Source organism: Trachymyrmex septentrionalis, unplaced genomic scaffold (assembly GCF_001594115.1).
Source record: "Trachymyrmex septentrionalis isolate Tsep2-gDNA-1 unplaced genomic scaffold, Tsep1.0 scaffold111, whole genome shotgun sequence".
In the NCBI taxonomy this organism is placed as follows: Eukaryota; Metazoa; Arthropoda; class Insecta; order Hymenoptera; family Formicidae; genus Trachymyrmex; species Trachymyrmex septentrionalis.
The window spans coordinates 58074-81977 of NW_017304239.1; the positions used below are offsets into that span (position 1 = coordinate 58074).

The following is a 23904-nucleotide window of genomic DNA, read 5'->3' on the forward strand; positions in this document are numbered from 1 at the left end:
AAAAAACGTTGGCACAAGTGTATAATATCTGATGGGGATTACTTTGAAGGCGACAAAATAGATATTCATGAATAAATAAATAATTTTTGAAAAAACACAAAATTCGCGATACTTTTTGAACAGACCTCGTATATATCTACACACACACATACACACACACACACGTGCGCGCACGCACGCGCACGCGCACGCGCACACGCCCACGCACACACATATACACACATATATATATATACACATATATATATATACACACATATATATATATATATATATATATATATACTTTATGGCTTGTACAATATTTTGATGACGTTGAAGATGATGAACACGTTGGCGTTTTTTCCTCAGGGCGTTCCTAGTATCTAGCTTTTATCTTCGATGGTGGGGAACCAGATGGACCTGATGGCAAGAGGCGGTACTCCTTTTGTTCGATGATTTTCGGTGTATGTATTCTTTTACTCTATTCATGCTTAACACTCGTAACTGAAGCTTACGACTGAAGAAAAGTCTTACATACTACCTATAGGTACACTGTCAGATCGATGGGCACATCGCAATGCGTGTAAGAGAAGCATTGATGTTTTAGACATATATATACGTACATACATACGTATACACATACATATGTACAGACTGCATACATACATATACATATACATATATTCACACATGCTTACATACATACATGTATTACAAAAGAAGAGCAAAGAAATACATAATAAATACGTTAACGTATTTTTATTTAAAAAATTTTTTTGCAACTTCTTATTATATATTTTCAATACATTTTGTAACGCAATTCTTAACATGTTGTCCACATCGCATAGCATTAATACATCCATATTAATTAAAGATTCCATGCCCTTGTAAACATCCAAAGTCTCGATGTACATTCGTTCTCGTTCATCGTACAGAAGCAAGTTTCGCAGCCACGTTCGTTTATCTCTTGACATATACAATAGCATCATCTTCAAAGAAATCGTGATCGAGCGTTTGGCCTCGCTATACGTGATCCTTTCGTCCTCCCATCATAATCCATGGTAATAAGCAATTAACCAAGAAGTGCAAAACCTGTTGGATCTTGTTAAAAATTTCCATGGCACGGGACTCGTGTAAAAATGTAATGCGTGAGAACGATCTTCTGTTTCGGCACCGCCATTTCCTTCATGATAAATTTCTTGTTAATGATGAATCCTCTTGCAGATCCACGACGTTGACACGGACATGTTGTCGAGAAGAAGAAGACTGCGATCGATTGCGACATATCGCAGATTTATATCATGTTGGAGGATGCATTTAGGTAATTTTGCGCACAACGTTGGTCAATGGATTATACTGAACCACGCGATATCGTGTATGATGAGACAATAGGCTGTCGTATTTGCAGGCACGGTCTCCTTACATTCAAAGTCTAATCGCGCGTCCACGGTGCCACTCTTGATCGATTCGTTCTGTCGAGAGCAATCGATGATCACGAACGGGCCATTACGTAGAAAAGTCATAAAGATGAGGCTCGAGATACTCGTATCCATAGTAACTCTTGCAGAAAGCCCGAGCATACAAGTCGTACAGAATCGCACATCTGTCTTTATAAAAATCCAGATTTAAGTCATCGTAAGGATAACATTCGGATTTCAGATAGAGTTTCGCATTGGTTAATTTGCAGTCGTCGAATCGACTTATCTCCTCGGATATGATGTTTTTTCGGTCTGTTTGCATAGTGAAGATGACGTAGCGCGGCTTTTTGAACTGAGTAACCATCTTGATGACTCACGAATGCTTGGTTGTGCTCTGCATGAGTGAACACGAGCGAAAAGCTCAGATCGTCCGCTTTCTAAAGCGCGTAGCATCGAAAGCTTATTTATCTCGTTCAATAATACGTGCAGCATTTCCCACTGTACTTTGAATAATTCGAGCGTTGGCTCTACCAGATCTCTCGTCAGACAATAATTGTCGGATGCTTTTCAATTGCAATATCCTTAAACATTTTCGAACACAAGTTGCGTTCCAATTGTCCGTTGTCCTCAACACAACGCTACACATCTGTACTCAATCGAGGGCTGTGTAAGCTTGTGTTTTCTAGTAACATGTTACTAACTGTGGCGGATATAAATGAGGTTTGAAGACGTTGAGTGGCCGGCACTTTTACTTTTTTTTATATTTAATATAGGCGGAAAAAGCTACATTTAATCTAATTCTATCTAAAACGGATCTCATGCACAGTGTACACATTTTGTTCCAATTGAATCGTGCACAATGATACACTTTGAGCATTTCTGTGTACGTGTGTGTTAAGATGTGTTAAGCAATTAGAAAGCATCCGTCATTGCGCGCTCGTATCAAAATCAACTCATGACGAGTGTTGATTACCACATTTATAATCTTCGCAAAATCCCAACAGTACGTAGAGCGGTATATAGAAATTAAAATATCCGGTAGTCTGCGCACCCCAGCTGACATTCTGCAGAATCACGCTTCTGTCGGACGACACTGTTACATAGTTTTTGAAAGTGCTAGTTATGCCCACGTTTCTGTTGCGATCAATTTCCACACCATTAAGTTTGTATCGAATCTCATCGAACATGAATGCGACGCAATTATTTTCCAATGCCACATTAGCACCCTGGGCCATTTTGTTCTTCGTCAGTTTTCGACGTATAGAAAGCTTTCGTACGGCAGTGTGTACAGATCCTGTTGCTGTATAAGAATCCTTATCTCATTGCTGTTCCTGAACGTTGTGTTAGCAAACAGGTTGTACATGTGAGTTTCAATCTTGACAATGCGAACGGTTTATCTTCAATGTTTAAGATATCAGTCATCTCAAATGTTGCACATCGCGAATTCCAAAGATTGTAAAAATGTAACGTTCAACCCGCTGAGCTTCTTCCTGATGTAGCAGGATGAGCGAGTATTATCGAGCTGTGACGTAACTTTGTAAAGAATACCTTATCTCTCTGTGTGTGTTTCGTTCTGTTTAGCACAAGCATCTTACGCTCGCGTTATCACTGTCGCCATCGTACATGCAATTTAACTCTGTGATCTCTTCTCCTTGAAAATCGAGCAATTGTCCGTTCTGATCGACGCGTATTGTTAGATCCGTAATGCTCCGTGCGATGATTGGCAGGTAAATGATTTGCGCCGGCCGTTCCGATATCTTATATCCTGGCGGCACGCGAAAATTCATGTATCGTATGCACGCTTTTGTGTACGCATTGTTGTACGCGCCCGTGATCACGTTACACTCTATGCGCATTTAACACATCGGTCAATAAGTCCCCGGTCTGACACATAGAGAGCGCCACTAACACAAAAAGTACATAGTGGTTCGAAAGAACAGACCCTTTTAGGCGTACTATCAAATGTATATGTCATTCGGATCATTATTGTGTGAGTTATTGAAGCTTTAGTGACGCTAATTTGGTTATTTTCATAACAATGGAAAAAAAGGAATTTCGTGTGCTCATTAAACACTGCTTTTTGATGGGAAAAAACACCGTTGAGGCAAAACAGTGGTTGGACAAACATTATGGCACCTCTGCCCCAGGCAAATCAACAATTATCGACTGGTATGCTGATTTTAAACGCGGTCGTACGGACACCGACGATGCTCGCCCAAATGAGGCAGTTGTCCCCGAAAAAATCAAGCAGTTCCTCAAGCAGGTCCATAAATTGGTTTTGTCCGACCGTAAATTAAAGCTGGATGATATTGCTGACATCGTAAAGATATCCAAGGGAAGTGTTTTTACCATTTTACACGATCATTTGTCGATGCGGAAGCTGTGTTCGAAGTGGGTGCCGCGTTTGCTCACTGTGGATCAAAAACAACAACGCGTCGATGATTCCGAGAGCTGTTTGGCCATGTTTCAGAAGGATCGGAAAGATTTTTTGCGTCGGTATGTGACCATGGACGAAACATGGATTCACCACTTCACACCCGAGTCGAATCGGCAGTCAGCTGAGTGGACTGCAGCCGGTGAAAGCCGCCCCAAGCGACCAAAAACTCAAACGTCGGCCGGCAAGGTTATGGCATCTGTATTTTGGGATGCCCATGGTATCCTTTTCATTGACTACCTCGAAAAGGGTGGGCGCATCAATAGCGAATATTACATGGCACTACTGACGCGTTTAAAGGCCGAAATCGTCGAAAACCGACCCCATATGGCGAAGAAAAAAATCATTTTTCACCAGGACAATGCACCGTGTCACAAGTCGATGGCAACGATGGTTAAATTGAACGAGTTGGGCTTCGAGCTGCTCCCGCACCCACCGTATTCGCCAGATTTGGCCCCCAGCGACTATTTCCTATTCGCTGAGCTCAAAAAAATGCTCGCTGGGAAGAAATTTCGATCGGATGAGGAGGTCATCGCCGAAACTGATGCGTATTTTGAGGGTCAGCCAAAATCGTTCTACAAAACCGGCATCGAACGTTTGGAAAGGCGTTGGACTGATTGTATTGCCTTAAAAGGAAACTATATTGATGAATAAATTCGAATTTTTATGTAACACTTGTGTTTTCTTTGCTAGACCGGGGACTTATTGACCGATGTGTTACGTTCATTATGTTGATCGACATGTCCGATTTGTACCATCTTCGCGGTCGCAGTACACGCTTCGACGAAAATCCCAGAAGCGATCTAATACTGTTGAGCTTGCCAAAGTTTATTTTGTATGTACATCTAATCTCGCATCTCATTGTGTTGCGCGGAGCGTAATCGGATAATCTTCACCCTCGCCATCATCATCATCGGTGTTATTGTTGCTATTGTCACCACACACTACAACAGTTTCAAGCGCGTAGCGGAGCGGACGTTTCCGTAAAATCGCATGTTTCAAAAATTCGCACTTCGTACGCACCCTTGGGTATTATAATTTCCGCGTTATCTTTGGCGAAATAAAATTTGTTGTTCGATTCATTCCACGTTTGGTATCGTGTAATAAGCTTCAAAAATCACCAGATCACCAGATCGAGCTCGTAATCACCGTCACTCAAATCTATGGCAGAAAAGTAGTTCGCCGTGAGGACAGTGTTCTTTCCGTTCAGCGTAAGCGTCAGCAACATGCCGCAAAAAGTGTTCGACCAATAGTGAGATTTCACGACATCTCGTTGAGCTTTCTAAATTCACGCGCATCGACCGTTTGTAGAAACCGCAGGCACATCTGTCCGCAGAAGCTCTTATCGTACGTCTGATAGGACGTGTTATTTGTATTCTATTGTCGTAACACCGTTCCCGAAATATCGCATCAATTCCTTGGGCGGTTGAAGATTGCCAAAACTGTCAAAGTACACGACACGGTTGTTCCTCTTTACATACGCTATCCAGTAAGCACACAATCCCGCATCGTCCAAATGCATGATACCGCTTTTGTTTCGGCACGCGCCGCTCGTCAGTAATGTGTTACACATGAAAACACCTCTAAAATATGATCTGGCGTTCAATTGCACATTGGTAGTTGCGCTCGAAGGCATTTTTATCGTCTTTTTGGCGTTTTTTTTTCTTCGCTGCTATGTACTGTCTACGTTTGTGTACGGACCGAGATACAGTCCGCGTCCGTATTTGTACGGAGTGAGATACAGTTCACGGTCCTGTTTCATCGCGCGATCGTGACGTTGCAACTCTTCGAGCTGACATCGAGCGGCTTTGCTGTCGTTCACCGTTTTCGCCACGCTGGCCGTTCCGCCGATCAAGGACCCGAGCGCGCTCAATATTGACGAAAACAGTAACGCACCACTTCGTTTCGCCGTTGAAAATATCCGCTTTTTCGTCATCTCTTTCTTCGTCTTCTTCTTCGACTTCATACCCATGCCGATCTTGGTTTTGGCTTTCATCGCTATCCCCACGACAGCAGCGGTGGCTCTCTCGCTCACAAGGAAATAGCACGAACTGCGAAATAAGAATTGGAATATAATCTAACCTATATTTGAAAGGCGGGGTCGAGAGTGTAAAAAGTGTAAAAGGGTTTGGGTACATGGGTCCTCGTTTAAGAGAAATTTGCATGTAAATTGAGCAATCGGCCTGCTGCGTGGTAAATACTGTGAATAAATAGGGGTAAAGCAAGAAGTGTGGTGGCCGAGAGGCCTAAGGCGCACGTACTACCTTTACATCTGACGAAGAAAGTTCGAGACCATTTACAGTATCAAATTTTTTTTTATTTTATCAAAAAATGTCATTTTATATATTTATTTACGTTTATTTATAAAATTCAAACATTGTCGTACAATATCGTCGTTTAATATAAATTAAAATTTATATTAAAACATTGGAAACATAAATGAGTCGTACGTTTTATAAAATAATATTTCGTTTTATATTTACTTTTTTATTCATCATTATCATTATTATAAAATTTGGACATTGCCGTACAATGTTGTGGGTGAAAATTAATGTAAAAGCATTGGAAATATTAGTGAGCCGCAAACATTTAATAAAACAATAATTCGTGTTACACAAATTACATTTCAAGTTATGTAGATTTACAGGGAAACATAATTAATTAACATTATAAGAAATTTTGCCAACTTTGACGCGTATCATGCAAATAGGATCAGTTTTTAAATTTTGGAGCACATAATAAATAATGAGTTAATGATTGAATTCTTATTGTATTATATCGCGAATTTAATTCTATTTTTTCCCCGTTAATAAGATTATCTGGACAATTTTGAATTCGCTTGATGATAATTTTGACTTGTCTGTAAAAGTAAATATCACAAGTTGACAGATCGGTATGCACTTTGGAGGTTACATGTTGGCAAATTACATGTTGGCTTATTATCATTATTTATAAAAATGTCATTATATATGTGAATGTTCTTTTGTCCTCCCAAAGAATCAACAATTAATAAAAAAGTATTGTTTCCTACATAAGGTTTCAATACAGTTTTTAAATACTGTTCATACAAATATGAAGTCAGTTTACCTGACTTTGAACAGACAACAAATACATTTTTGCATAATTTTAAAAGTTCATTGACTTCTTTAACGCGTGCTCTGAATGTATCTCCCAACTCTTGTAAATATACAAATACATTATCTAATAATTCCAGATTTTGTTAAGGAGTATTGAGAAGTGTACAAATGTGTTATTTTATTTAAATCGCCTATATAAAGTTCGACTTTCTTTTCACCTGTATGCGTATACGTTCTTGAAACATTAACTCGATATTCGCAATCGGTTTGATCCGTATTAATAATAAAATCAGAGTTATAGTCGGTTGAAATTGACTGGATCAAAATTTGAAATTGTAGACTTTATAATATTTTCCGGTGATTTAATTTCTTTTTTGGATAAATGCCGTATAACGCGACAATTTGAAATCTTAAAATCTTTTATAAAATTAGTTAGCCACCTTGGCGATGCTGCAAAACGAATAGTGCACTTATTTTTGTTTTCCACATTTTGGAATGAAACTGCAGCAGCTATAGCCCGTTGTTGTAATTGCCGTCTTGTTACTAATTGTTTCTGTTCTTGTGCTTCGGTAAATCGATCATGTACATTTTTTTTATAATGCAAATTTTATCTAAAAATGAGCCACCTGTTAAAATTTCTTTCTAAAAACGTGCATAATCACTATTATGGTGTAAATGTTGTTTAAATCGCTTCTGTAAACATTTGAAACTCCACTTTGGATTTTCATTTGCAGTTGATAATTTTTAATTTAACTTCGATAGGCACTCTATGATATTTAGCAATTTTTTCAGATGGCACATATTCTTCATCATTTGTTGATGATGTAACTTCCTCAACATCTAGTTGTTCTTCTATATTTTCTTGTGCTTCGTTAGATGAAAAATATTCTATATTCTTGTAAAATGTACATTTTCCAACATTTTTATAAAATGTTCGAATTTTTTCAGCAACCTCTTCAGCGAATTTTGTAAATTGTTTTGGTGGATAAGCATAGATCAGATCAAATTGTAACAACATGTTTATAAAAATATTCAATATTCCCATATTAAATCGTTTATATAATATGTTTAAAAAAATATATAATACAAAATATTTACCTTAAAGTATGCGATGCAATCAGTTAAATCTTCTTTTGAAATATCAGATTTTACCAGTGTTTTAATTTATTCTATCAAGAATGAATCCATTTTTACAATATGCATTGTCAGTGTATCAAAATAAACAAACAAGAATTGAGAGACTTTCTCACCGATCAGTATTTCTGAGAAAACTAACTTGAGAAAACCCTACGTAATTCTAACGGTTTTTAATGTGCATGCGCGCATAAGAGAATAAATGTCTATACTTGATCTAGAACCTTTTAACGATTATTCTATAAAATGTTCGTAACGTATGACTCATTTGTGTTTTCAATGTTTTAATATAAATTTTAATTTACAATATTGTATGACAATGTTCGAATTTTATAAATAAATAAACGTAAATAAATATATAAAATGACGTTTTTTGATAAAATAAAAAAAAAATTGATACTGCATGGTCTCGAACTTTCTTCGTCAAATGTAAAATACGCGCGCCTTAGGCCTCTCAGCCACCGTGCTTCTTGCTTTACCCCTACTTATTCACAGTACTTATCGCGCAGTAGGCCGATTGCTTAATTCACATGCAAATTTCTCTTAAACGAGGGCCCATGCACTCAAATCCTTTTACACTTTTTACACACTCGACCCCGCCTTTCGAATGGTATAGATTACATTCCAATTCGTATTTCAGTTCTTGCCATCTCCTTATCAGAGTCGAATCTTTCATGATGACGCGTTCTAGCGCTTTATTGGCAAGTACTTTGTCAGCCGCATGTTTATCGGTCAGATTGGTGCTTTGAGAATACGCAACGTCATGTTCTCGGCACGCTTTGTTTAATGGTTTTATGCCCGCCTCACCTTTGAGGCTAATCGTTTCGTCAACCGAGTGCCCGAGCCGCAAAACTGATAACCTGGAATATGTAACTCGAAAAAAAGCGCATTTATTGCTCGATTCAGCAAACCGCCGCGCAACGCTGACATTCACTACAATTATCTTAGGTGCAGGACCGTCGATGTGCGTCCGCTGTCACGGCTGATTGTAGTGCTCGTAGACGATTGGTTCGAACCTCCAGATCCGCCTTCACATGTTCCTTACTTCCACACCTTCACATGAAGCTTATCCCACATATGATCGATACAGTCACTGTACACGCGTAACAGTATGACCTTATATTGCAACTGTTCGGAGCTCACGTCCAGAATGTTGGAAGGATGTTACAGTGCAAATTACAATTTGCTAGTGCGCGATTCGCGGATTTAAATAGGTGTTCGAGAGCGCACAGTTGGTAGTGCAAGCATGAAATTTGTACGACAATCGGTAACGATACACGTCATAAACTGCGACGCGAAATCGCGAATGATGAGAGGCGGCGCGGAGAAGCGCAAGCAAAATGCTGCCGAGTACCATACGCGTGATCATTTGCGGCCCATCGAATTGCGATAAAATCAACGTTCTCATAAGTTTACTCAAGAGCCCGAACGGCGTACATTTCGAGGACGTGTTGTCTACTCGAAATCGCTGCAATACCCAAAGCATCGATATCTAAAAAATTTGTTTACATCTATCGATGTAAATCGGCTACGTTCTCCAACAACAGCAACGTCGTTTCACCGAGCGAGGTGCGGCCAAATTCTATTTTTCTTTAATGACGTGGCATGCGACAAGCAGGATGTGGTGAGAGAATATTTCTCGATGGGCCGCCACACGAACGTCAACTGTTTCTGTCTCTGTCAAACGTTCGCGAGGATACCTAAACATCTGATACACTACAACGCAAACCTGCTGATTTTGTTCAAACAGGATGGTACCACTTGAAACACATTACAACGATTACGTGAATACCGACATGTCGTACGACGAATTTTGCATGTAGTGCCGCGACTATTGACAACAAAAATATGGATTTCTAGTGATAGATAAAGACAGTGCGCTTACAAATGATACAGAAAGAGACTTACTGAGTTCGTGATACTCTAACTGGTTAGTCATCGATATTTCGCCAGAGACGTACATGACAGATGTGCACGAACGTGAAAAAATCGCGAGGAACATTTTAGAAGACAAACGAGTTGATCCGTAAGAAACATCACCCTTTGAAGACCGGTAGAATCGATGAGGACATTGCATTGAATAAATATTTTAAACCTCTTATTGAGCCGCTGCGATTTTTCGTCAACAGCCTCGGCGTGCGCGCGACAAAAAGAGAGTCGCGCAACGATGACGCGGCGTCTGCCCCCAAGCGTGAAAGGAAGAAAGAGGAGGAGGAAAAGGAAACGAACGAGACGTTCGTTCTGCGACTCCGCGTAAATCCGATGATTGATTGCATGATCGTGAACAGTTGACAATCTACACCCTGCATGCGACGATCATATCACCGACAACCTCTACCCCATGTACGACGACCATACCGATGATAGAATCGTTGGAAAAAGGTTTCGAAACGACTGACGACTCGTTCGCAACGAAGGTTCAAAATCAGTTGCAAACGTCGGAAAGTCGAGAGGCGTTGCGAGCCGGCTTGGGCCAAAAGTACGTTGAGACTATCTTGAGAGGAACGCGAAATAAAGAGAGCAATATAGATGATGTGTACGGCGTTTACCTATACAAGGATGGACTGATGTTTGGCAATAAAAAAACGTTTCGACGTGAATGACGCGGATAATATAATTATCGACTGCGTACGCTACGCCGATACACCCGGTCTTTACAAGTTGATTTTCAAGAGAATTCCCCATGATCTCCTTTACACAGAAGACGATATGCACAAGTACAAGAGCATGTTGCTGGCGACGAACGCGCACAAACACAAGCATCATTCGCAGGATCAATTATTGAGCAACAGGGATACAAATACAAATATGTAACTGCATGTTGGTGTCGATCACGCCTAAGAAACAGAAGAAGAAATCTGAAAAGGGATTATCTCGCGCTATGACATTAAACGACTACGCGATCGATTATATGCATTGGGATGATCCCAACGAGTTGATGGATCGTCTACGATTGCTCGACGCTTCGCGGACAACAACGCTCATAACAACGAGATGTTGTCGATCATCGAACAACTGGCGAAGCTAGTCTTATTATAAATTAAATCGCGTATCAATGAAACGGGCCAGTAAAGTATCAGCGAGAAACAATACATTTTTTTCTTATATCCTGTGTATTACCCATTGAATCATGAAAAAGAAATCCAGCAAAAGGAGAAAAATTTTTGGATATACAGATATAAAATACGTATATAAATGTACGATGTATGAAATGAAAAATAATAGTAATATACAATAAATAGTACTATAAAAACATGATAGTGATACTTATATAAATGTAAAAACATGGCGTAAATTATAATGATAGTAGTATATAATAATAACATATACACTATATGAAGCATAATAGTAATACAAATACACTGTATAAAAAAATACAAAAATGTACAAACATAATAGTGATGTAAATGTTAATGCATATATATTACAAAGGTAATGTCCCCACGGTAACGTCTCCGTCGAGTCTAGACGTATCGTTTGTCGTCGTATGAGCTCAGAGTGATCTTCAATTCTGCTATCGTGTAGTCTGCTTTGTGTAATTTAGATTGTATACACGATTGACGATGCGTCATTTCAATTCTTTGTTCAAATACCGCGTGTAATAATCGAACATTATCATTCGCGCTACGACGTTACTCTTTACGCCTTTCGCCTTTTTAGTCATCCTTTCTTGTCATCCATCCTCACCGCGTACATCTTCGCTCTGAGTTTCAGAGCTCAGAATTCGGTCATTATCGTACCGTTGTTCTCATCCTTCATCAAGCCGGATACTTTCTTATTTGCGAGAGGCAAACAGTACACGTTATTCATCGAATAAAGGTTCGTATCGAATCTAGCGATATCGCGTTAACATCTCGTAAACGACCTCGCACTCTACGCGATACTTTATATAAGACTGTCAGTGTTGGTGTATATAATTTTGCATTTATCGCGATACGTCGGTGACATGTACTCGTGGTAAAATTCACACAAGCACTTTCAATATGTCCAGTATACACATACTCACGTAAATTGGCTTGTTGAACTTCTCGACTTTGCGCAGTTTGACGGCGATCAAATTTTCCGCAAAGACGCTACGACTGTGGAAATTCAACTTCGCGATCATTGCCTCCGTGCCATACTGTCCGTCTTATTTTGTTATTAATTGTATGTCTACATGATTTTGAACGTTTTCCATAGTTTTGCTGAATACCGCGTTGTTCATTAATTTATAAAAATTCTTCTCGAAATCGTTTTTTGCACGCGTTCTAAATTGTCTATTGAGTTCAATGTAATCACGGAATCAGGCTAATTGAGCAAATTGTAACACCCAATGAAACTTGTTACGTGAAGGCCATGACGAGTACATTGCTGCAGGTTAGGATAGCGTGACGTAACGCTGTTTATCATGTTGCTAGAAGTTTATCCTCGCGCTTACCCGGCAGCTTATTGCGCGTTGGGCAGAAAGGTAGGTCAGGTTGGGCAGTGTGTTGGTCGTGCAAATGTGGAGATCAATCTCGAGAATATAACATGGGCCAATCCGGAGCGATCGCGCTCGCGTCAAAATTCGCAGCGTTTTCAACCCATTGAAATTTGACGTATGATAGCGGTTGACATGTCGTCCATCCATACAGATTATTCACGTCGTAGTACATAAAGTACGACGATGGTTTCGACGAATCATACGAACGCTTGTTATTAGCCTGTGCGTATCTGTCTGAACATTGACTGAGACTACCGCGTATACCGCGCTCAATGAACAGAACTATATCGATGTCAGTGAACAACTCAAATCTTACACGCGTATATTTCAGCATGGCGTCCCACGTGAAACTCAAGGTGTAGTAATGCGCGGAATCGAAACTGTAACTCGCGATACAACTTTTGCGGAAATTTTTAAAAATAGCGGCTAATAACAAGACATCAATTTTCAAATATAGATCACTCGCCGAGCGTTCGAATAGAGCAGTGTTTGCAAAGATTTGCACATTTTGGGCTGATTCCGTGACTTTATTGGTTATGGTTGAACAGTCAAATACACACAAATTTACATGATCATCAGTGTAATCTAACTTATCGACTTAATGCATTGAATTTATATTATGGATTGATAAGTTAGATTACTATGACCAGGAAAGATTCTTCATGAACTGAAGTATCGCTGTTCAACGCGAACGCGTGATAATTGAAGTGTCGAAAATTCAAAATATGACAATTCCAATTGCAAACAATAAAAAATCAATGATGAAATAATGTTACATATTGCTCGTTTTTTGCAGAGTTAATATTATATTTTCCACACGTTTTCTCTCATTCCATTCTCTTTTTACTTTGCCTTACGAGAAATATTCTAGGTAAAAATGTATTAGTCGGCCTAAAAGGAGCGGATTGCTTTCGATTATCCTAAAATGAATGGATTATTTTGAACGCTCTGAAAAGAGCGGATTGCTTTAGACGCCCTGAAAAGGAAGGAAGAAAAAATTTTATATAAGATGTTCAAAATGACCACCATCCATAATGCAGGCTTGCATGCGTATCAACAAATTTCTTTGTATTATACATTTTCCATAACATCCTCTTCGATAGACCATATCGCAATCTTGTTTCTAGATTTTCTGCGTCTTCAGGAAGCGTTTTATAAATTAACTCCTTGCAGTAGTCCAGAAAAAATATCCAGAGAATTAAAGTCTGGAGATCTTGCGGGCTAACATATTGGCATCCCATCCACCGTCTCGGAAACTACTCGTTCAAATAAGCCGTCACAATTCTGGCGTTATAAGGTCCAGCGCCGTTTTGCTGAAAAATTATTTTGTTCCTCTCTAGTAGTAAAATATCTTCTAAAAAATCTGGCAAATTATTTCTTAAAAGTTCGATGTATAATATGTTACGCCATTTAAAATATCTGGAAGAATAACGGAATCTAATATTTCAATTCCCATAATTCCCGCTCAGATATTAATCTTTCAACGTGTTTGAAAGTTCCTCGATCCCCGTAATTCTCGGATTTTCCTCACTCCATAAATGCATGTTGTGAGAATTTAATATTCCTTCTCGTGTAGATAGCGATTCGTCGTTAAATATTACGAGAAGAAAATCTAGGATTTATTTTCCTTAAAAAGTTTTTGCAAAATCTCCTTCTTAGAAGATAATCTTCTTCTCTCACATGTTGTACGGGAGTTGTAATGGAATGTGTTCAATTTTTCTTCTTTCAATATCCTCTATATAGTTAAATATGATAAATCGTACTTTCGAGCAGTAACCATGTCGGCCAAATCATGTCGCGTGTCACGTCCGGTATCGCGATTCGGCCGAGGGAGCATGGCGAGGAGCGGACTCCTACGTGGATCATATAAATTCGGGAGCAATCGATTCATGAATCAATAATCCCTCGAGTATCAGAAGGACAACGATATGGCATCGTAATATTATTCAAATGAAGAATATTACGATATGGTATTTGGCGAGAGCTACGGATAACATTACCTAGCCAAAAGAAGATACTCGGAATTATATCGCATCGACAAAGATATCTGTCGGTTTTCACCATACTTTTAGCCCAAAGATTGCGTAAATCTGGTAGTGTTTTCCCAAATAAACACTGGCAGAGGACGTGCCGCAAGAAATTTGCGGAATATAGAAAGAATAATTCGTGCTTTTGAACAAAAACCTGAAACAAATATTCGGATTATTGCTGGGCCTCATAACGCTAGAATTGTGATGGCTTATTTGAACGAACAATTTCCGAGACAGTGGATGAGACGATACGGCAGTAGTATATGGACAGTCATGGGGCATCAAAGAAAACCCCCTCCACGTTTCCCTTTGGCGTCGTGGGCGTGGCCTAGACAGGTCAGTCTGGAGAAAGGGCGCGCTCTGATTGGTCGAGAAGTGAAGAGTGAGGGTAATAGGGTAATTAAATAGTTTGTTCTGATTGGTTTGCCCTATACTTGCCAAAGATATGATTGGTTCGCTCCATACCTACCCATAAGATGCTTGGAGAGGGGGTGGTAGAGGGCCTCAGACAAAATGGAGGGTAAAGTCTGAAAAAATGGTGAGTGGAGATGGGACTGCGACATTCTTTTGTCAGGGCAGAGTACGAACAGCGGGTGAATAGTATACGCGTATATATATAGTATATATATAGTATACGCGTATTATATACTTTCAATTTTATTGAATGTATATTAAAATTGGTAGTTCAACATCTTACCGCGATCTATAAGGCGCTGATTTCAATGAGTTTAGTTTTAAAATGTTAGATCCTGTCAATCGTTGTTTATAATACGCAGCCTAAGCAATGCGTAATTCTCTCTATATATGTCGATTATTGCGAAGAGTGTTGCTAAGGTCTCGGTAGTCTAAAGGCTCAGGACGCTCGCACGGAATGCAAGAGATCCGGGTTCGACTCCCGGCCGAGGCAATATTTTTTCGCAATAAAATTATTACAGTTTTTAAGATTGGGAAGAATTTGGGGGGATTTATTAATTTCAGAATTATTGTGTGAATCCGATAATTTCATCGGCTCTCAATTTATGTCTGAAAAATTAATTATATACTTTCAATTTTATTGAATGTATATTAAAATTGGTAGTTCAACATCTTACCGCGATCTATAAGGCGCTGATTTCAATGAGTTTCTTTAAATTTTTCTTAAAAATTTAAAATAATCTTTACCCCGTAGAAGTCAGGGGAGGAGAGGAACGGACAGGAATAAACAGGTGGGAAATGAAAGGTTTTACGATTTTTCTCCTGATTTTCTATGTCATGATGGGGGAGGAAGGAATTTGACCAGGCGAAAAGAGAAAATTTTTCGCTATAAAGGAAAAAAGAATTGGGAGGTTTAGCTCACGGGGTAGTTTCTAACGAATAAAATTTAGTACATCGATAACCCTCAAGTTTCTTTTAAAAAGACAAGAAGAAATTTATGAAACGTCTTCGCTTTAAAGTAAATTTACGATTGGGTTTATTGCTTTTTAGAAAATTTATTAATTTAAAGTGACAGAGTACGACACAAAAATGTTGAATTGAATTGAGGTAATGATAATGTAGGAAAATTTATTTGTCTTCCTCTTTTTTCTGAAACTTTTGTGTATACTCTCGTGGGAAAAAATAACGTGTAGTATACGGAAATTTATAGGATACAAAAATTAAATATTAGTTATATTGATAAAAAAAAACGTGAGAAAAGTTTTAAACGAAAGGAGTTATGTTCAATGTTCGCCATGATTTTTCCTCATAACGAGATCCTAAAGAAGAGAAAACCAACAAAAATTAACTAAAAAAAGTGATATTGTCGGTCAAGCGAGATACAGAAATTTCCATTAAAATTATATTTTTTTGGTTGAAAGGTTTAATGTTTATCAGTCGTAGACTATTGCGTGAGAATCCTTTCAAGAAGACTCAAAAAACAGAAGGAAAAATTTAAAATGTGAGATTCGTCGTAACAATAAAAATTGTTTAGTGTGGCAAAACTTCTCTGGATAATAATGAAAACAAGAGTTAAAGGTTTTATTAGGATAAATGCGAAGGGAGCGATGCTTTTCGAGATAATTTTTATGGGACAGAAACGGAATTAGATCAGGTATAGGGATGATCATAACTTAGAAGTTTTTGTCGTCTCCTGCTTCTCTAAATTTTACAAGAATATCACCTAGTAAAGGAGACGGTCAATTATCAAAATCGTCAAAAATCTATCGGTCAATGAAGGGACTAAGAACTTTTAGCGAATCTTTTCGAAAAGAGGAATTTTATGAATATCGCTATGGGCATAAATAGCACGCACTGATCGAGCTAAAGTTTAGTCCTACGTTCAAACTCTGAAATGGATTTTATACCGATTATTTGCGCGCTTTTAATTTTGTTTAAAAATGGAACTTTGCGAGTTACTAGGCAAATTTTTTATCGTTGCTAGCAACTTGAATAAAAAATTAGTTGCTAGCGATTATCTGACAAAGTTGTCAGATAATGATGAAAAAAATTATTCCGTTTTCGGAAATTTTGTTGGCGAGTGCATATTAGTGTGCGTTATGCACAAACTGGGACATTGCGGTGGTGATGTGACATTGAAAAATATAATCGCTCGTCATCTAGAAATACGCGAGTGTTTTGATCACGAGGAGAATGACGCTGAAGATCACATAGCTGACTTCAAGCGACGCACTGGACGAAAAGGTAAGCAGTAATAATTTCTAAAATAAAATCTAACATATATTTGGATTAAAAGCTGATTTTATAATTAAATTATAATATTTATTTCATAGAAGAGTGCTGTATTGTAGGACGTGCGATACCGCATCGAGGGGGTGTCCAGTAGTGCGACTCAATTTAAGGAGACGTCGCCACACGAGAGAAGAAGAGGAGGGAGTACCAGCGAGTAAGTTTTGGAGAAATAAATATTAACTAAACAATTATAGAAATCTCGAATGTTAAAATAATTTATTTTTTTCTAGGAAGAGCACGAATTGAAGCGGAAAATAATGTTCCGCCTCCGCGTGACGTTCCTGTCATTGTAATTGGTAGGTATTTCATAAATAATCGAGAAATCTAATTCGTATAATATAGATGTAATGCGATAAAGAATAAAATCAATTTTGTTTTTGATGATGATGATGATGATAACGACAACAACAACAATGATAGAAATAATAGTTTGAGTCTGTCCGATTCAATTCGAGCACTGGTCTCCCCAGATTCCACAATTTCCATAACGTGTAAGTTCTTTAAAAAAATAAATTAGTTAAATATAGAGAGTTATTTATATACAGTGTTCAAAAATCATAATAAAAATTACTTTTTAGCGCAGGAAATCGAACAAGAGGAATTAACACAGGAACAAGAGTCTGAAGAGGAGGAGGAAGAGGAAGAAGAGGAGGAAGAGGAGGATAATGAGAACAATATCGATGATAATGATAATGATGATGATGATGATGATGATGATGATGATGATGATGATGATGATAATGATGATGCCGATGATAATGCTGTTGATAACGAGGAGCAGGACAACGCGAATATAGAGAATAGCAACGGCGATGACAACGGTGATGATGGAGAGGAGGAGGAGGAAATAACTCAGGAGGCAATAGAGAAAGAAGAAGAAAACAGATATTACGCGCTTCTTGAAAATGAAGGTAATAATCTTTTTATTTTTTATTTTAAATTTATTTGTTGCTCGAGATACTTAAGCAGATATTTTTATCAGATATTTCGTACTCCCCCGTTCTGTCCATATCGCCGGAATATTAAAATTACATAAAAGAGAAATATTATATTATTCTCCTACGTCCAATCATGTAAACAGCTGTAGGTGAATTATCTTTCCATGCAGTAATATTACGAATAGTAGTATAAGTTTTTGACTTAATATATATAGCAATATGTTATCAGACTAATAAGGTTTGTTTAACTTTTTTTTACAGTACAAATCGGCGGTGGTGCTGACCATCTTACATAGCGACAGGCGAGAGAAGAAAATATGCCGTTGAAAGAATCCTCACAAAATCCATTGACGATGAACAACAGTAGCAGCAGCAGCTACAGCAGCAGCTACAGCAACAGCTACAGCAGCAGCGGCAGCAGCAGCGGCAGCAGCAACAACAACAACGTACGCATCATCATTATCATCACGAAGAAAGTGATCAGGATCGTCATCGTCGACAGGAGGTTAGAGATAATTTTGTTTTTATAGAGTTAAGGGCGGAAAACTCGCGTCGGTTTAGGTTTTTGCGTTACTAGGGAGGGAGGCAACTTTCGCAATAAGTCCGCCACCCGAGGGTACTGATATCATTTGTTGGATAGAAAACGCATTCCGTGAAATTAGGGCCTATGCGTTACATTCGTGCGAACCGAACGATTACGTAAGATTATCGTTCAGATAGGCGGATCTAGTGCGCGATCCGGCGAGTCTATCGTTTCGTCCAGCACGCGACTTAACTCACGAGGACATATGGCAACTCGTGAATTCGTTGGCGCAAAGTGCTGGAGAATTCGATATTGCAGAAAATTTTACCGTGCGTCTTTTCAAAGTCTCAGTACCTGCTGGTCGCGGGCGTCAATCTAATCGATTGACTCGCGAAGACATAGCCAAACACTCAATTTTACAATAAACAACACAGATAATTAGTGTTTTCCCCGTTCGCTCATAGTGGCACACGTACATCAAGAGTAAGCAACTGCGTACGGGGGAACTGCAAGAAAAATGGGAATCCGTGAGATACTAGCGTTCTTCGTTACAGCATAAGCTGCTGGTCGAAGAATTAACGAAATCCGCTGGAATCACGATTCCCGAGAAAGGCTGTGGTATTCGCAAAATCGAGCAATTCCAACGGATTCTCGCTTCCGAAAATATTGCAATTATGATATATAATTTTAATACTTTCGATCAAGGCGAGAATCCGATGTACGACGGCTGCTCGTTACTTTCCTCCCTAGGTCGCGAACCCTCGTGTTGTTTAAACATAATGTATTACGATGGTTCGCGACATTATAACCCTATATTAAATTTAAAAGCCGCCGCCGGTTCTCGCGGAGGATATTGCGTAGCGTGCAAGGTGGGCTTTCGTAAGGATAGAGGTCATCGATGCACAAAAAAATGCCCACGATGCTATGCCACCCCATCTTGCGAGCGACGTTGAGATGATTAAGTGTGATTCGTGCGTTTGCATCTTCTTCGGGCGTCCGTATTTCGATCGTTTCATCGAGCGCAGGGATCGTATAATCAAGCCCTCGCAAGTGTTTGCGAATCCATTAAAATTTGCAACGGTTGCGGGCGATTGGTTAATTCAAAATCGCGATACGATTGCGACGTAATTTATTGCAAAACTTGTCGTTCGTTACAGTCTTCGAATCATTTGTGTTACATGCGGCCTCTTTGTCGTAAAGCTTCAGTAGAAAATCCTGGGAAGGGTACAAGTACTATGGCATTGCGAGAAGAAAATCCGCAAACAAATACGAATGACGTTGAAGACACAGACGAGTGTGTTAAAAGAGATCGCGTCGCATTCATATTTTATGATTTTGAAACGCGACAAGACGAGACGCTCGAAAGAATAGAGAACGTAAGAATCCACGTTTCAACTCTCTGCGTCGCGCAACAAATTTGCGAAGCGTGAATAGAGGCCATGACATTGCGATGTCGTGCGGTGTAGAGTGCGCGAATTCATATTTAGAGATCCCGTAAAAGAGTTTGTCGATTTCGCGACGCAAACATTTATAATAAATATTTTTAAAAAATTATTTGTATCGCACATAATACTAAAGCATCTGACGCTCAATTTATTTTAAAGTACATCGTTGAAACGTCGAGAATAACAGAAGAACCTCGGGTGATTTTGAACTGGACGAAAATTATCGTTATGACGATTGGATGTACAAAATTTATCAATAGCTCAAATTATATTCCTATGCGATTATCGGAGTTACCCAAGGCTTTCGGGCTACAGGATACTCTGGGTAAAGGTTTTTTTCCTCATTTATTTAGAACGCTGCAAAATCAAAGTTATATTGGTCCAATACCTGACGCACGATATTATTCGCCCAAACAAATAAAACACGAGCGTTTTATGATTTGGCACGAGGAAATGTCGCGTTCAAATTTCGTTTTTGATTTTAAATAGGAAATAGTAAAATATTGTTGGAATAACGTAGATATCCTTCGACGCGTGTGTATGGCGTTCAGAAAAATCTTTTTAGAACGCGGAGACGTGTGTCCATTCGTAGAATGTACGACTATCGCTTCCACGTGTATGAAAGTTTTTCGCAAAAACTTTTTACGCGAGGAAGAAATAGGAATCATTCCACCGGGCGGTTACAGATATAAAGATAATCACTCGCACAAAGCCCTACAGTGGTTAGTGTGGATGGAGAGTGAGTTCGGACATTATATAATTCATCCAGGGCGAGGCCGCGAATATCGAATTGTCGGTACACTCGTCGACGGATATTACGAAGTCGAATCAACGAGACGTCGCGTTACGTGTTACAATTTTACGGTTGTTTTTGGCACGGTTGTCCTAGCTGTTTCCAAATCAATCATGAAAGAAAACTTACGTCCGGGACGTCACGCGAAGATACAATCGACGCTCGATACGAATAAACTCTCGCAATGACATGGTGTCTTCGACAACGTGGATATAAGGTGATAGAGAGAAATAGGAGTGTTAATTTTTACGAGAAAAGCGCGAGAATCGCGATAAAACCATCTGATACTGATCAACTCTCCTCTCGACCCTCGCGAGGCGTTCTTTGCTGACCGTACGGAAAATATCGTAATCCGATGTTATGGTTACGGAGAAAATACGCTACGTAGACGTGTGTTCTCTGTATCCGTATGTGTTCTGTATCCGTCTCTGTATTGAAAACGAGTACTTTTTCGTTAGGTCAGCCTACGATTTATATCGGAGAACAGTATTCGGAGTTGATTGGCATAGCTCCGAATTTTAATTTTGATTCTGTTGAGGGTATCATTTGGTGCATAACGGTTACAAGGTAAATTGTTGTTCGGGCTGTGTCGTAATTGCTGCGAAACATTCTCGCAGGCCGAATGCACTCACGATCTCCCCGCCGATCATGAATTCGTAGGTGCGTGGGTATTCTGCGAATTGCGCAAGGTCCTCGAGAAAGGTTATCTCGTGACGAGTGTGAGCGAAATAGGCAATTTAGAGTCACTCGATCCTCGTATGAGGCGGGGTGGTTTGTTTACCGAATATATTAACAGTTTTTTTAAATTAAAGCAGGAAGCTAGCGGATGGCCGAGCGAATGCCTGGATGACGAGAGTAAGGAACAGTACCTTCGGGAATACGAAAAAACCGAGGGTATTGTTCTTGATAGAAATAATATCATCCGAAATCCAGGTTTACGCTCGGTCGCGAAGTTCTGCTTGAATTCTTTCTGGAGTAAATTCGACCAACGAACCAATTTGCCTAATACAGAGATTGTAAAAAAATACAAACGTTTGGCAGCGTTACTCACGAGTTCAGAGCATGAAATAACTAATATATTACCTGTCAACGACGAGGTAATATTATATATGTTTCGTGGCGACTATGTGAAGAGACGGTCGCGCCTTCTCCTCAAACCAATCCTGTAATCGCGGCATGGACGACGGCACAAGCGCGACTAATATTATACGAATATTTAGAGAAATTAGGTAGTTGAGTTTTATATTGTAATACAGACTCGTGTATTAACGTAAACAGAGGCGGAACGAGCGAGTACGAGCCGCGTACGGGGATTTTTCTGGGCGATATGACGGACGAACTCGAGAGCTATGGACGGGGCAGTTTTATCGAGTCGTTCATGTCCAGAGGCCCGAAATTCTACGCGTATATACACCGGAAGGTCGCCGATACGAAATCTGTAAAGTTAAAGGAATAACGTTAAGTTATAAAAACTCTTGTATTATAAATGTTAATAGTATTAGGAAATTAATAATTGATAATGAGAGAGAAAGACGCGATGAAGAAGAAGAAAAAATGGGAGAAGCAGTGATAAATTTGCGTTTTAGCGCAATCCGTCGCACGGTGTTTCACGAAATCGTAACGCGAAACGAAACCAAGACGTGCGCACCAGTATTGATAAAACGCAAATTTATTAATAATTCCCTCCCGTATGGCTTCAGAGGAGAATAACGTCTTCTTCTTCTTTTTCTTTCTTTCACTTATATTTTAAGTTCGCGAGTTTTCTGCCTATTGGTATAGTATTTAAGTATTATGTAAGAAAAAACATAAATTTAAGTTTTTTGTAAATAATAAAATATAATTATCTCACTTTTGCAAAAAAATATTTTTATTAAAATTTTGTCGAATAATTTAATGTAAAAATTTAAAAATATAAAAATGTAAATACAGTGGACAACAAAATTAACGCAACCTGTTCATTCTGCAAAAATAGGCAAATTTCAAGATACAATAACTTCGTCAAAAATTGTCATATCGGGATGTTTAAAAAAGGATTTTACAGGTAGAAACCTCTACTTTTCGGATAGCTATTTAAAAAAACAGTCTCATGGAAATTTCATGAAGTTACACAAACATAAATGAAAATATATCAGACCTCAAAATTTTTTATGAAATTTGCGAAGCTTCACGGAGTGGAATAAAAATTGTATACAAATACGATTTACATCATTCGAAAGAGCGAATCTTTATCTTTAATTTGCTTTTTTACGAAGCTCCGTACGCAGTTACGATTTTTTTTCATCGAGTTATTCAACGTTGAAGAAAAAGGATCATTTTCGTTTCAACGTTTTTCACGATCTCACGCAAACATTCGATATACCACCATCATCACATTCCATTAGTAACACAGATATTACTGCAAAAAATTTGAACGAGCATAATTATACGATAAAAAGCATCGAGGAAATACTGGAAAGCGTACCAAAATCTTATCGTAAGCATGCACACTTACTGATAAAACATTTGCTTCGAAAAGCTGTTCCCGATAGAATTAGTTGGGAGCATGGAATCTTGACTATAGACGGTAACGTCGTGAAAGATTCGAATATCGCTGACTTAATAAACGACGCAATGCGCGAGAGAAAAACTGTGAAAGTAGTGGGTAGAAATCAGTTTGCACGATTACTCCGTGTGTTGAACATACCTTCTGCACTGATGAGAAATAAAAGATTATTGTCTACGAACGGTGCTGCTATAAACAGCGTAAAACTTCGACCGCGCGCGAGTTCCACGCCTGTTATATCGAAAGCATGAGTCCCACGTCGATTGTATCGAGAGCCCAAGGAAGGAGAAAAACGTAAAAATTACGAACAAAGAATAGACGAGGAAAGCTCGCTGATTCTTTCTCGTACACGAAAAATTGATACCCCCATATCTTTGCAAACAGGGAAAAATTGGTTGTTCGGTTGGAAAAAATTGAGAT

General features: G+C 38.9%; 1 protein-coding gene across 2 annotated transcripts in view; it reads right to left on the reverse strand.

The window, feature by feature from the left end:
- Window positions 1-23904, reverse strand: part of LOC108751395 (band 7 protein AGAP004871-like) — a 143781-nt gene that overhangs the window by 43241 nt on the left and 76636 nt on the right. The window lies entirely within an intron of this gene.